This window comes from Bubalus bubalis, chromosome 3 (genome assembly GCF_019923935.1).
Source record: "Bubalus bubalis isolate 160015118507 breed Murrah chromosome 3, NDDB_SH_1, whole genome shotgun sequence".
In the NCBI taxonomy this organism is placed as follows: Eukaryota; Metazoa; Chordata; class Mammalia; order Artiodactyla; family Bovidae; genus Bubalus; species Bubalus bubalis.
The window spans coordinates 47,366,198-47,378,919 of NC_059159.1; positions in this window are offsets into that span (position 1 = coordinate 47,366,198).

Here is a 12,722-nt window from a genome sequence, read left to right on the forward strand (position 1 = left end):
GTTGGGAAATTCTAAGGTGAAGTCTCCATGGGAAGCAAAAAGTATTAACCCTTTTCATTTAGAAAGTGAAAGTGAAGTCCCTCAGTCATGTCGGACTCTTTGCAACCCCGTAGACTGTAGCCTACCAGGTTTCTCTGTCCATGGGATTCTCCAGGCAAGAGTACTGGAGTGGGTTGCCATTTCCTTCTTCAGGGGATCTTCCCGACCCAGGGATCAAACCCGGGTCTCCTGCATTGTGGGCAGATGCTTTACCCTCTGAGCCACCAGGGAAGCCCCTACAAAAGAGATCTCTATTTAATATTGATACATTGACTGGGACTATGTCACACTGCTAAAAAGGATGCTTTACCCAGAATCACTTTGCATTGGTTGAGATAGAAATTCTCTCTGAACATTATTAGACAGAAACCTTTTTTCCCACAGGATTTGTCCAATGAGAATGTGGTGTAAAGTGGAGAGTGCAGCCCCAGGACCTACCAGAATTGGGCAAGATTTCTGTCAGTTTTTGTTTTGTTTTTAAGCTTTTTATATTGTATCGAGGTATGAAAGTGTGAAAGTGTTAGTTGCTCATTCCTGTCCTACTCTTTGTGACCCTATGGACTGTAGCCCTCCAGGCTCCTCTGTTCGTGGGATTCTCCAGACCAGAATACTGGAGTGGGTAGCCATTCCCTTCTCCAGGGGACCTTCTCAGCCCAGGGATGGAACCTAGATCGCCCACATTTCAGGCAGATTCTTTACCATCTGAGTCCCCAGGGAAGCCCTGTATTGAAGGTACAGCTGATTAACAATATTGTGACTGTTTCAAGTGAACGGCAAAGGGATTTAGCCATGTTTATACACGTGTTCATTCTCCCTGAAACGCCCCTCCATCCAGGCTGCCATATAACCTGAATTTTTGTCTCCCTTGGGCTGCTTAAGGGTATTGCTTATAGCACTCTGCCAGAGGGTGCCTGGGGGCCCCATCCGTTTTGGGAGAGGCCTACAGGGGGGGCTCTCTCTTGGGGAGCATTTGGGTGGCTATTGAGGAATTTTATAGGACTCTGTGCACAGTTTTTCTTTTCCAGTGCCCCAACTGATAACAAATGAGACATTGCTTCTTGGGTGGGTGTTCTGATGATGGACCCTAGCAGGATGCGATGTGGGAAGCCCAAGTATTATTTGAGATCTCATCTTGGAGCTGTTGTAGTTATAAGGCCAATAATTTTGTTTATCATCTTATTCCATAGTCCTTTCAAAGTACTCAGCTATAATCATGACTTTGCTCGTGCCAGTGGCCTCCTATTTAATTTTCTGCCTTTTTAATTAATTCACTCATCTCACAAGACATTCTGTTTACAAATAGGCCACTGGAGCTGCTTAGGCACTTAGACAACATCATTTATTATATGAAATCATAAATGCTACAGGACAAGCATTCTTTCTTTGCGTGCTTGAATAGCAGAACAGATAGTGTGGGGAACACTCTAGGAACAGCTTGTGAAAAGTCAGTTGCTATTTCGCAAGTTTTTTCTAGTTGAGGATCTCAAGTATCATCCTCAAGGTTTTGCTATTCTGTCTCCCCATCCATCTGGGGACTTCCCCAGGTCCTACTATCCCGTGTACAAGCCGATAAAGATCTGGCACCCCAGGATCATAGGCCTCAATAAAGATTCTAAGTGAAAGTCGCTCAGTTGTGTCCGACTCTTTGCAACCTGATGAACTGCAGCCAGCCAGGCTCCTCTGTCCCTGGGATTCTCCAGGAAAGAACCCTGGAGTGCCTATCATTCCCTTCTCCAGGAGACCTTCCTGACCCAGGGATTGAACCTGGATTTCCTGCATTGCAGGCAGATTATTTATTGTCTGAGTCACCAGGAAAGCCCACAGAGATTCTAAATGCTTCAAAAAATTCTTGGACTCTTCTTAAGGTTTAGGAAATCCTTTAACTATAACTTTTATTTCAATCTAACTATTACCCTAGTTCAATCTTTAACTAAGGAGTGAAAGATATCTGAGGCACGTTGCCTGCAGACCTGGGCAATTTTATTTGAAAAATATAACTGCTTACTAGTCTTAGGATAAAAAGGAAGTTCAGAGAATTAGTAAAACCTGAGTTTGCAGATAAAGAAGGACAGAGGAGAGCAGGGGAAGTCATGCCAGTCCTATTGTCTTTTGTTTTAGTACCTCTAGTATCTTTAATTTTTTATTCACCTTTTGCAATGATTTTTTTCTCCATTTTTAAATTGAGTTATTTAAATTTCTTATTGAAGTATAGTTGATGCATTCATTTCTGGTGTACAGCAAGGTGATTCAGTTTTATATTATATATATACATATATTTACACATATATATGTATTATGCTAAGTCGTGTCTGACTCTTTTGTGGCCTCGTGGACTATATAGCCCACCAGGCTCCTCTGTCCATGGGATTTCCCAGGCAAGAATACTCGAGTGGGTTGCCATTTCCTTCTCTAGGGGATCTTCCAACCCAGGGATTGAACCCCAACGACTCCTGCATTGAATGTGGATTTTTTACCACTGCACCACATGGGAAGTCCTATATGAGTATATATATATGTGTATATTCTATGTAGCATATATATATATGTGTGTGTGTGTGTATATATACACAAATACATATATATCAGTAATATTCTATACAACTAAATATACACATGTGTGTATATATACATATATATCAGTCATATTCTATATAACTATGTATATACCTATATATTCTTTTCAGATTGTTTTTCCTAATGGCAACCCACTCCAGTACTCTTGCCTGGAAAATCCCATGGGCAGAGGAGCCTGGTAGGCTGCAGTCCATGGGGTCGAGAAGAGTCGGACACGACTGAGCAACTTCACTTTCACTTTTCCCTTTCATGCATTGGAGAAGGAAATGGCAACCTACTCCAGTGTTCTTGCCTGGAGAATCTCAGGGACGGGGGAGCCTGTTGGGCTGCCGTCTATGGGGTCACACAGAGTCGGACACGACTGAAGCAACTTAGCAGCATGATTTATTAGCAGATATTGAATATAGTTCCCTGTGCTATACAATAGGATCTGATTGTTTATGTATTTTATATATAATACTGAGTATCTGTTAAACCCAAACTCCTAATCTATCCCTCCTCACCCCTTTTACCCCTTGGTAACCGTAAGTTTGTTTTCTATGTCTATGAGCCTGTTTCTATTTTGTAAACAAGTTCATTTGTATCATATTTTAAATTCCACATATAAGCGACATCATGTGGTATTTGTCTTTGTCTGATTTACTGACTCTTGAGAGTCCCTTGGACTGCAAGGAGATCCCACCAGTCCATCCTAAAGGAAATCAGTCCTGAATATTCATTGGAAGGACTGATGCTGAAGCTGAAACTCCAATACTTTGGCCGCCTGATGCGAAGACCTGACTCATTGGAAAAGACCCTGATGCTGGGAAAGATTGAGGGCAGGAGGAGAAGGGGACGACAGAGGATGAGATAGTTGGATGGCATCACTGACTCAATGGACATGGGTTTGGGTGAACTCTGGGAGTTGGTGATGGACAGGGAGGCCTGGCGTGCTGCGGTTCATGGGGTCACAAGGAGTCGGACACGACTGAGCGACTGAACTGAACTGATTTACTGCACTTAGTATGGTAATCTCTAGGTCATCCATGTTGTTGTGAATGACATTATTTCATTATTTTTTATGGCTGCTGCTGCTGCCGCTAAGTCGCTTCAGTCGTGTCCGACTCTGTGTGACCCCATAGACGGCAGCCCACCAGGCTCCCCCGTCCCTGGGATTTTCCAGGCAAGAACACTGGAGTGGGTTGCCATTGCCTTCTCCAATGCATGAAAGTGAAGTATTTTATTATACATATTTACAACATCTTCTTAAGCCAATTATCTGTAGATAGGCACTTGGGATGTGCCCATCAACAAACAGGCTATTTTGGAATCTTGAAACCTTTCGGAGGCCTCTACATACAAGGTGAAATGGGTATCCTTTTCTGTTTTTTTTAATTCAGGAATTCTTATTTCAAGAGCACTTCTTAAATGATCATACCTAATTAAAATGTTGCCCGTAATGGTCATTGTAATTCTATTTTTGGTAAGATTCTGCCATTTTGTAGTTATTTCTAGCTTCCAGGATCATAGTTTTCAGACATAAAAGTTTTCATATCTTGACCACTTTAGATAGTGCTGCTATGAACATTTGGGTGTGTGTATCTTTTTGAATTAAGAGTTTTCACTGGATATATGCCAGGAGTGGGATTGCTGGATCGTGTGACAACTCTGTCTTCAGGTTTTTGAGGCGCCTCCATCCTGTTTTCCATGGTGGCTGCCAATTTACATTCCCACCAACAGTGGAAGAGGGTTCCCTTTCCTCCATACTCATTGGTCATTTGTAGACTTTCTAATGCTGAGCTATCACCTCTCAGTCTGACAAGTGTGAGGTGATGCCTCACCTTAGTTTTGCAATTCTCTAGTAATTAGCAATGTTGAGCATGCGCCTGTTGGCCAGCTGGATGTCTTCTTTGGATAAATGTCTATTTAGGTCTTCTGCCCATTTTTTGATTGGTTTGTTTGGTTTTTTGTTATTGAGATGTATGAGATGTTTTTGTATTTTGGAAATTAAGCCCATGCTGTCACATTGTTTATAAATATTTTCTTCTTTTCCGTTAAATGGTCTCTTTGTTTTGTTTGTAATTTCCTTTGCTATGCAAAAGCTGGATGAGGTCTTATTTGTTGTTTTCAGCATTTATTTCTGTTGCCTTGGGAGACTGACCTAAGAAAACATGGCTACAATTTATGTCCGAGAATATTTTGCCTGCGTTCTCTTCTAGGAGTTTTATGGTGTCATGTCTTATATTTAAGTCTTTAATCCATTTTGAGTTTATTTTGTGTAAGATATGTAAATTCATTGATTTACATGTGTCGGTCCACTACTTGCTAAGGAGACAGTCATTTGTGCCTTGTAAATTCTTATATATTCTTGCCTCCTTTGTCAAAGATTAATGGACCATGGGTGTGTGGGTTTATTTCTGGGTTTTGTATCCTGTTGCAGTGTTCAGTGAGGCTATTTTGGAATCTTGAAGGCTTTGGGAGATTTCTGCATACCAGGTAAAATAAGTATCCCATTCTGCTTGTTTAATTTGGGAATCCTTACTTTCAACTGCATTTCTTAAATGAACGATCACATCTAATTCAAATGTTCCCCGTAGGCACTTCCCTGGTGGTCCATTGGTTAGGAATTCAGCCGCCAATGCAGGAGACGTGAGTTTGATCCTCAGGGCAACTAAGCCTGTGAGCCACAATTACCGAAGACCATACACCCTAGAGCCCACGCTCTACAGCAAGCAAAGCTACTGCATTGAGAAGCCCATGCAGAGTAACTAGAGAGTAGCCCACAGATAGCACCTCCCTCAATGGGATTTTCCAGGCAAGAGTACTGGAGTGGGGTGCCATTGCCTTCTCCAACAAAGATCCAGAGCAGCCAAAATAAGAATAAATAGATAAATTAATTAATTATTTTTAAAGAAGAAGTTGGGGGGGATAGATTATTTTTTAAAATGTTCCCCAAAATGACCATTGCAATTCTAGGCTGTTTTTGATAATATTCTACCATTGCAATTCTAGGCTGTTTTTGATAATATTCTGCCATTTTTGTAGATATTTATAGCTTCCAGGATCATATTTTTCAGATATAAAATAAGCAGGTGTGTGAAAAAATGGTACACTTGACTTTTCAGAGTTGAAGGATCCCATTAGCTAAGACTTTGGGTTTCCTGGAGATGGACTAATACCTAAAAGCAATGTGCTGCTGAGTTGGAAATTATGTGGTATTTTACAGTGTATATGGTTGCATGGAAAATTTCTTGAGGTTGGTGAGTGACCTAGTGGGTCAGTCTGACCCACTTCATGACCAACTTATCCTAACACAGAAGTCTATGCGTTTGGGGGCAAGTGTTTTCACAGATCTTATGTGCCTCACCTATGCCCACCAATTTTTTTTAGCTTTTTGGCCTCCCAGATTCCTGTTAGCTACAGTCTTTATCTACACAAAATAAGGGACTTCCCAGGTGGCTCAGTGGTAAAAGAATCTGCCTGCCAATGCAGGAGATGCAAGAGACATGGGTTTGATCTCCAAGTCGGGAAGATATCCCCTGGAGGAGGAAATGGCAACCCACTCCAGTGTTCTTGCCTGGAGATGGACAGAGGAGCCCGGCGGGCTATGGCCCATAGGATCGCAAACAGTCGGACACAGCTGAGCACACACACTTTACACAAGACAAACACACATGCACGTTAATATATCAGCAATAACCAAGAGATGCTACTGTACCCTGGGCCAGGAAAAGGCCCTGTGCATACCAACAGCAGTGAAGCTGGGGGACGGGGAAAGGATTGAACTAGCAAAACCCCAAAGAATGGAGACTGTCGGCTGACTCAAACAAATGTGGAAGTGCAGACTAAACTGCCACGTGGAATCTGGAGGCCGAACCGAGAGTTTTGGTTTCCAAGCAAACAGGGAATTGTGATCCCAACCACCAGCAGCTCCCAGCCTAAGCTAATTAAATTGGGAGCTCGATGCAAAGAGAGAGATGCTCAAAGTCAAGAGGAAACTTACCCTCAGAATTTCTGAGAAAGACAGTGAATTTAAAGGGTTCATAGGGAACCTGTAAGTCTCCTTCAGGCCCACCATTGCTGCCAAATCCATTAAACAACAAAAATTCAATGAAGTGAATTCAAAGATCAAATTGACTTTTTTCAATGATTCATGAATCAGGCAGCATGCCATCTAGCAATAGAGAGACGCTCCCCCAAGCTGAGGAAAGGGATATTTTTTAAAGGCAGAAAGGGGTTAGAAAGAGGAAATTATTAGCAAAGAATGCATTATTTCAGGCAAAGTTGTCTTTCTAGGGGAAATGGAAGGGCCTATTGGGGAGACCATCTCACCGGGGCTGACCAGTGAGAAATTCAACCTGGAAATTCCAGGTTGACTGGTTAAAGGTTACATTCCTGGGGGATTGAAACTGCAATTAGATTAAATATTAAATCCCCATTTGGGCATGCTCTCTTCTTTTAAAAAAATAATGGGGGATGGAACCAGGGAACTGGTAGATGAAGAGGGTGGGGAGACGGCAGCTGTAAGAAGAACATGACTAGGTCAGGAGAAATGTTGAATGCTGTGGATGGAGAAACAGAATTAGTGATGCGGAAACTCCCGAAACTCCACAAAGCTGCAATTAAAGACCCAGAAAATGCACTTCCCTCCATCACTCTTCCCATTACACCCCAAATTTCCAAGCTCAAGAGCTGCCAATAAAGTGGACAGGATCCCCACTTCCTATGTCAGCAGCTCCAACCAGGACTCCCTTGGACCATATGCAATCAACTGGCATTCTGTCAGTCATGTGATCCCCAGACACAAAGACCCACCTTTTCTAGGGTAGAAAAAGGTCACAGGCGCCCCCTGCTGGTGCAACTCTACTGAGTCTGATGCTGCCAATCTGGACGGCCAGTGGTCCGTTACAAATGGTGTTCCATCCAGCAGGGTCGCTGCATCGCATAACTCCAAGGGGCAACATTCATGCCAAGGTCCCTTTGGGCCACTGTATGTGGTAGTCAAGACACTTGGCAATGTAAATGGTGGCGTGAGGCATCAGGAGGAACACTTACCTGGGAGGCAGGTGACTGGGCTCTCTCACTGTGTTACCTTGGGCTTGATTACTCTATCCATAATGAGAATCATGATGTTTTAGGGGTCGATTGAGAGAAAACACACAATGCAAGGGCAGTGAGTTTATTCAGGGACTTTAAGGACTCGAACCTGGGAGACAGCCTCTCAGATACTTCTGAAGAACTGCTCCAAAGCGAAAGGGGAGAGCCACGAGAGAGAGAGAGAGAGAGAGAGAGAGAGAGAGAGAGAGAGAGATGAATTTTTAACCTGGGAAATGCATGTAGTCAAGAACACACCTAGGGACTTTCCTGGTGGTCCAGCGGTTGAGGTTTCACCTTCCAATGAAGGGGGTGCAAGTTTTAATCCCTGGTTGAGGAGCTAGAATCCCACATGCCTTGTGGCCAAAAAACCAAAACATAAAAAAGAAACAACAGAAGCAATATTATAACAAATACAATAAAGTCTTTAAAAAATGGTCCACATTTAAAAAAAAAAAGCATACATCTTGGTAAAAGATTACTGTTAATTATGAAAAACAAAGATCTCAAGTTAATGATTTTATTAACAGTACATTGCTGTGTATGAACATGGGCAAGAATCTTGGGTCACTGAAATTTTTCCTTAGATATGCATCTTAACCATCTTGGGGCTGTATATCCAAAAGTCAGAATGCTTCACTGTTTTTCTCCATCTCGAACTTTCCTCAAACTGAGAGTTTGAGTGCTTGACCCTCGTCTGATTGTGAGAGTGTGAGCACAGAGCCCTCGTTCAAACTCCCCTGCCCCTGTGGGTGGGATAGTGATGTTTTCCATGAGAAAGTGCTCTCAGAGCAGAAGATCTTGTAGGACCATCTATTTGATTCCTTATTCCTTCCCTGTATCAACAAAGAGAGCAAGAGTCTCACTCGCCCTCCAGTTATACAACGGGTTAAGTCGCAACCCACTGACACTGAGCCCTGAGGAAAATCTGTGATCCAGTCATGGACAGTCTTCTGATTAGTTGGTGGTGAGGCAACCAGGAGTCAACAACAACCTTCTGGCTCCCATCCGCCTGGGGTCTATGAGTTCATGCGAATTGTACAGTTAACTTCTTTCAGCTGGTTGAGGTTCAGTGTCTCCAAAACAGCCCAAGGACTTGGCTCAGAAGAGTATCTAAAGCCCTCGAGGAGGAACTAAAGGTCCTTGGCTTTGTTTAATGGCTGAACTATTATTATTTTTGCCTTGCTTGGCTGCTGTCCTTTCTTTCTGCGTTTTCTCACTTCTCTGAGTAAAATTATTCTTTGACTGGTTTTTCTACAGAACAAAAGGCAAGCAGAAGACCTGAGGTGAGGGGTCTATAGTGGGAAGGCCCCATAGGGTCCTGCTTTGGTTACACACATCCCCCCACCAGGGACCAGGAATGCTATCAGATGGTTTCTCTGGGAAGCAAATTCTTAGGAGTGAACACATGTCACTGCTGCAGCTGGTCTTGAAGTTGTATATGATACTATGTAATTGCATATATATCATATGTGTATATGACACTGTGATACTAATAACAAGAAATATATGTTCCTGGCACTGAGCTCCTAAAACCCTTGGGATTTCTGGTCATGAGAGCTATTATGAGCTCTTACGCTAATGAGGTTAAGATCCTTAGGATGGAGGCTCTCTGTCCTTGCTCGATCCACAGGGGCTTTTTCCATCTCAGGATGGATGGGGGGCTGCTGCTGGGCCCAGCTGGAGTTATAACTTGGATTTGACTGAGCTCAGCTCATGATGAGCAGTTCTGGCTGTAAGTTCACTTGAATTCATCTGGCCAGGCTGTCTCTGCAGTTGCCAGTAACACACTGGGAACTTTTTTTCTTTTTTCAGAGGACGTAAACTCTCCTCTTTAGATGGCATGGCCTTGGTCCAAAAGCCCAGGTGTCTGTTTTGTGATTCTCTGGCAGTCTTGGACTCCATGGGGCGCAGTCAGTTTCTTCCCCCACTGCTGCTGCTGTTTGGTCACTAAGTTGTGTCTGACTCTTTCCCACCTCATGGACAGTAGCCTGCCAGCCTCCTCCATCCATGCGATTTTCCAAGCCAGAATATTGGAGCGGGTAGCCATTTCCTTCTCCGGGGGATCTTCCTGACCCAGGGATCAAACCTGAGTCTCCCACTTGGCAGGTAGACGCTGAGCCACCTGGGAAGCCCTTTCCCCACTCCATTTTCCTCTAATATCCAGGTCTGGCTGTTTGAATGGCACAAGCCACAGGATCACTTGCCCCACATCGAGACCTGCTAGAACCCGCTGGTGCTCCGTGCCTCAGTCACAACTGGAAGCCTTTTGTCTACGTAGTGAGAGCCGTCTCCCCACACACAGAGAAGCTGACCCCCAGGCGCCGTGCCTCATTTTTCAACGACGGGAGGCAAAGGAGGCTATCGTTATTTCTCTTAGTTCAGAGGGGATATCCCAGTGTGCCCCAGACTCATCCTGTGAGGTGTTCTGAGCAGGGATGCTCCTTTAGAATTATTCCAAATGAAGAAAAGGGAATAGGCCTTTATCTCTCTGTGTCACCCATCACTGGACGTGGGGACTACTCTCAGAAAAGAGGAGGTGACTTTGAGGAAGGCCTGTCCCTACAGCCAAAGACAATTCCTAGAGAGGCACTTAGTGCAGACCTGTTGGGCATCAATGCTGCTGAAGTTGGGGGAATGGTTACCCAGGTCCTGATGAGAGGAGAGGGCTCTAGGCAGAGCAGTATGGCAGCTGCTATAAGGCCTGGGCCTGAAGCATGTCTGAGCTCTGCTGGGCTGGTTCTTCAGCTAGTCTGGAAGGCAACTTTGGAAATTTACATTTCCTCCCTGCGCTTTAGTGTACCCAATCATAAAATGGACGCTTGAACTAAATCTAAGACTTCTCATTGACTGTGCATTAGAATTGCCATGGACATAAAGACACAGGTACTTTTTTTCAAATTTATTTTATTGAAGTATAGTTGATTTACAATATTGTGTTAATTTCTGCTGTAAAGCAAAGTGATTCGGTTATATACATATATATTATACACACACACATATATATATATATTAGTTGCTAAATCTTGTCTTTTGCAACACCACAGACTGTACCCTGCCAGGCTCCCCTGTCCATGGAGTTTTCCAGGCAAGAATATTGGAGTGGGTTGCCATTTCCTTCTTCAAGAGATCTTCCTAACTGAGGGGTTGAATCTGTGTCTCCTGCATTGGCAGATGGATTCTTTACCACTGAGCCACCAGGGAAGAGATATATATATGTGTGTGTGTATGTATATATGTGTGTATATATATGTATATATGTATGTGTGTGTGTGTATATATATATATATATGAAGTGAAATTTGTTCAGTCATATCCAACTCTTTGTGACTCCATGGACTATACAATCCATGGAATTCTCCAGGCCAGAATACTGGATTGGGTAGCCTTTCCTTTCTCCAGGGGATCTTCCCAACCCAGGGATCAAACCCAGGTCCCCGCATTGCAGATGTATTCTTTACCAGATGAGCCACAGGGAAGATATATATATATATATATATATATATGCATGCTGCTGCTGCTGCTAAGTCACTTCAGTCGTGTCCGACTCTGTGCGACCCGATAGACGGCAGCCCACCAGACTCCCCCGTCCCTGGGACTCTCCAGGCAAGAACACTGGAGTGGGTTGCCACTTTCTTCTCCAATGCATGAAAGTGAAAAGTGAAAGTGAAGTCGCTCAGTCATGTCCGACCCTCAGCGACCCCATAGACTGCAGCCTACCAGGCTCCTCCATCCATGGGATTTTCCAGGCAAGAGTACTGGAGTGGGGTGCCATTGCCTTCTCCGATATGCATGCTAGCAGATGCAAACTATTATATATAGAATGGATAAATAATAAGGTCTTACCATATAGCACAGGGATCTATATTCAATATCCTGTGACAAACTATAATGGAAAAGAATATAATAAAGAATGCATATTGCATCTGCTAATCCTCCACCCCCAATCCTTTCCTCCTTCACTTACCCTCCTCCTTTGCAACCACAAGCCTGTTCTCTATGTCTAAAAGCACAGGTTCTAAGTCATCTTTCCCAAAGACTCTGTCTAATGTATTAGAGTGGAGGATCTTATTCTACCTACTAGACTCGCTTCAGCTCTGGCTTGCCTGAACTGGTTGTGCATTCTCCGGAAAATTATTTAATCTCCCAGGTAAACTGGGGATCAAGAGGCCTGCTACTAGAGGATGACATGAAATAATAGACAAATAGCACTAAAAAAAAAGGTGTGTGTACGCACATGTTTCCAGCACAGTTCAAGGGCATGTCTGCCCAGAGAGGCAGCTCTCCCTTTTCTGGGCTTTGTCCTGTATGAGGAAGGCTTTTGGCTTCTCTAAGCCTCACTTCTTGTATCTTTATAATGAGCATCATAAAAGCACTTATCTCAGATGTTGGCCAGGAGGATTACATTAGATAACATGCATAAACTCTACACTCCTTGGCATGGAGAACAAAGTCAATAAAAGCAGCCATCATATTGCATTTTTATTGTGTCAGCTGCAATGCTGAGCTTTACACGAAAATGACTTTATAGACTCTTTCAAGAAGTTCCAAGACACTTTGGGAAAGGCTGGTCCCAAACCTCAGCTGGTTCTCTTTTGTAGAAGGGAAAATTGAGCTTGAGAGAGTATAATATACAGTAACTGCCCTAGATATGAACCTTCAAGTTGCGACCTTTCATAGACGCAAATGTGTATTTCATCAACGTCAGGCCTGAGTGAAGTTCCAGCTAGCCCTCTGCTCCATCTCCTGTTGCTGACGATCCTTCAGCTTTACCATCTCCCATCCCCTCTCCCTAGATCCTGGGACACATCGGCCTCTAATACCCTGCGTGGCCTGATGGACTTTGTGGCTCTCCAAGAAAGGGGAGGGTAGAAGAAAATGAATTCTCGGGTCCTGTTTACTTCCTCCTCAGATGAATTCTGAGTCTGAGCTATAAAACAAATCTGGGAATCTGGATTCCCAGGTTGCACTTCTACCTGATCATTCACCTGATATTCTTTTAGGGACCTGGTAAAAATCCAGGATATCTGTTTCCA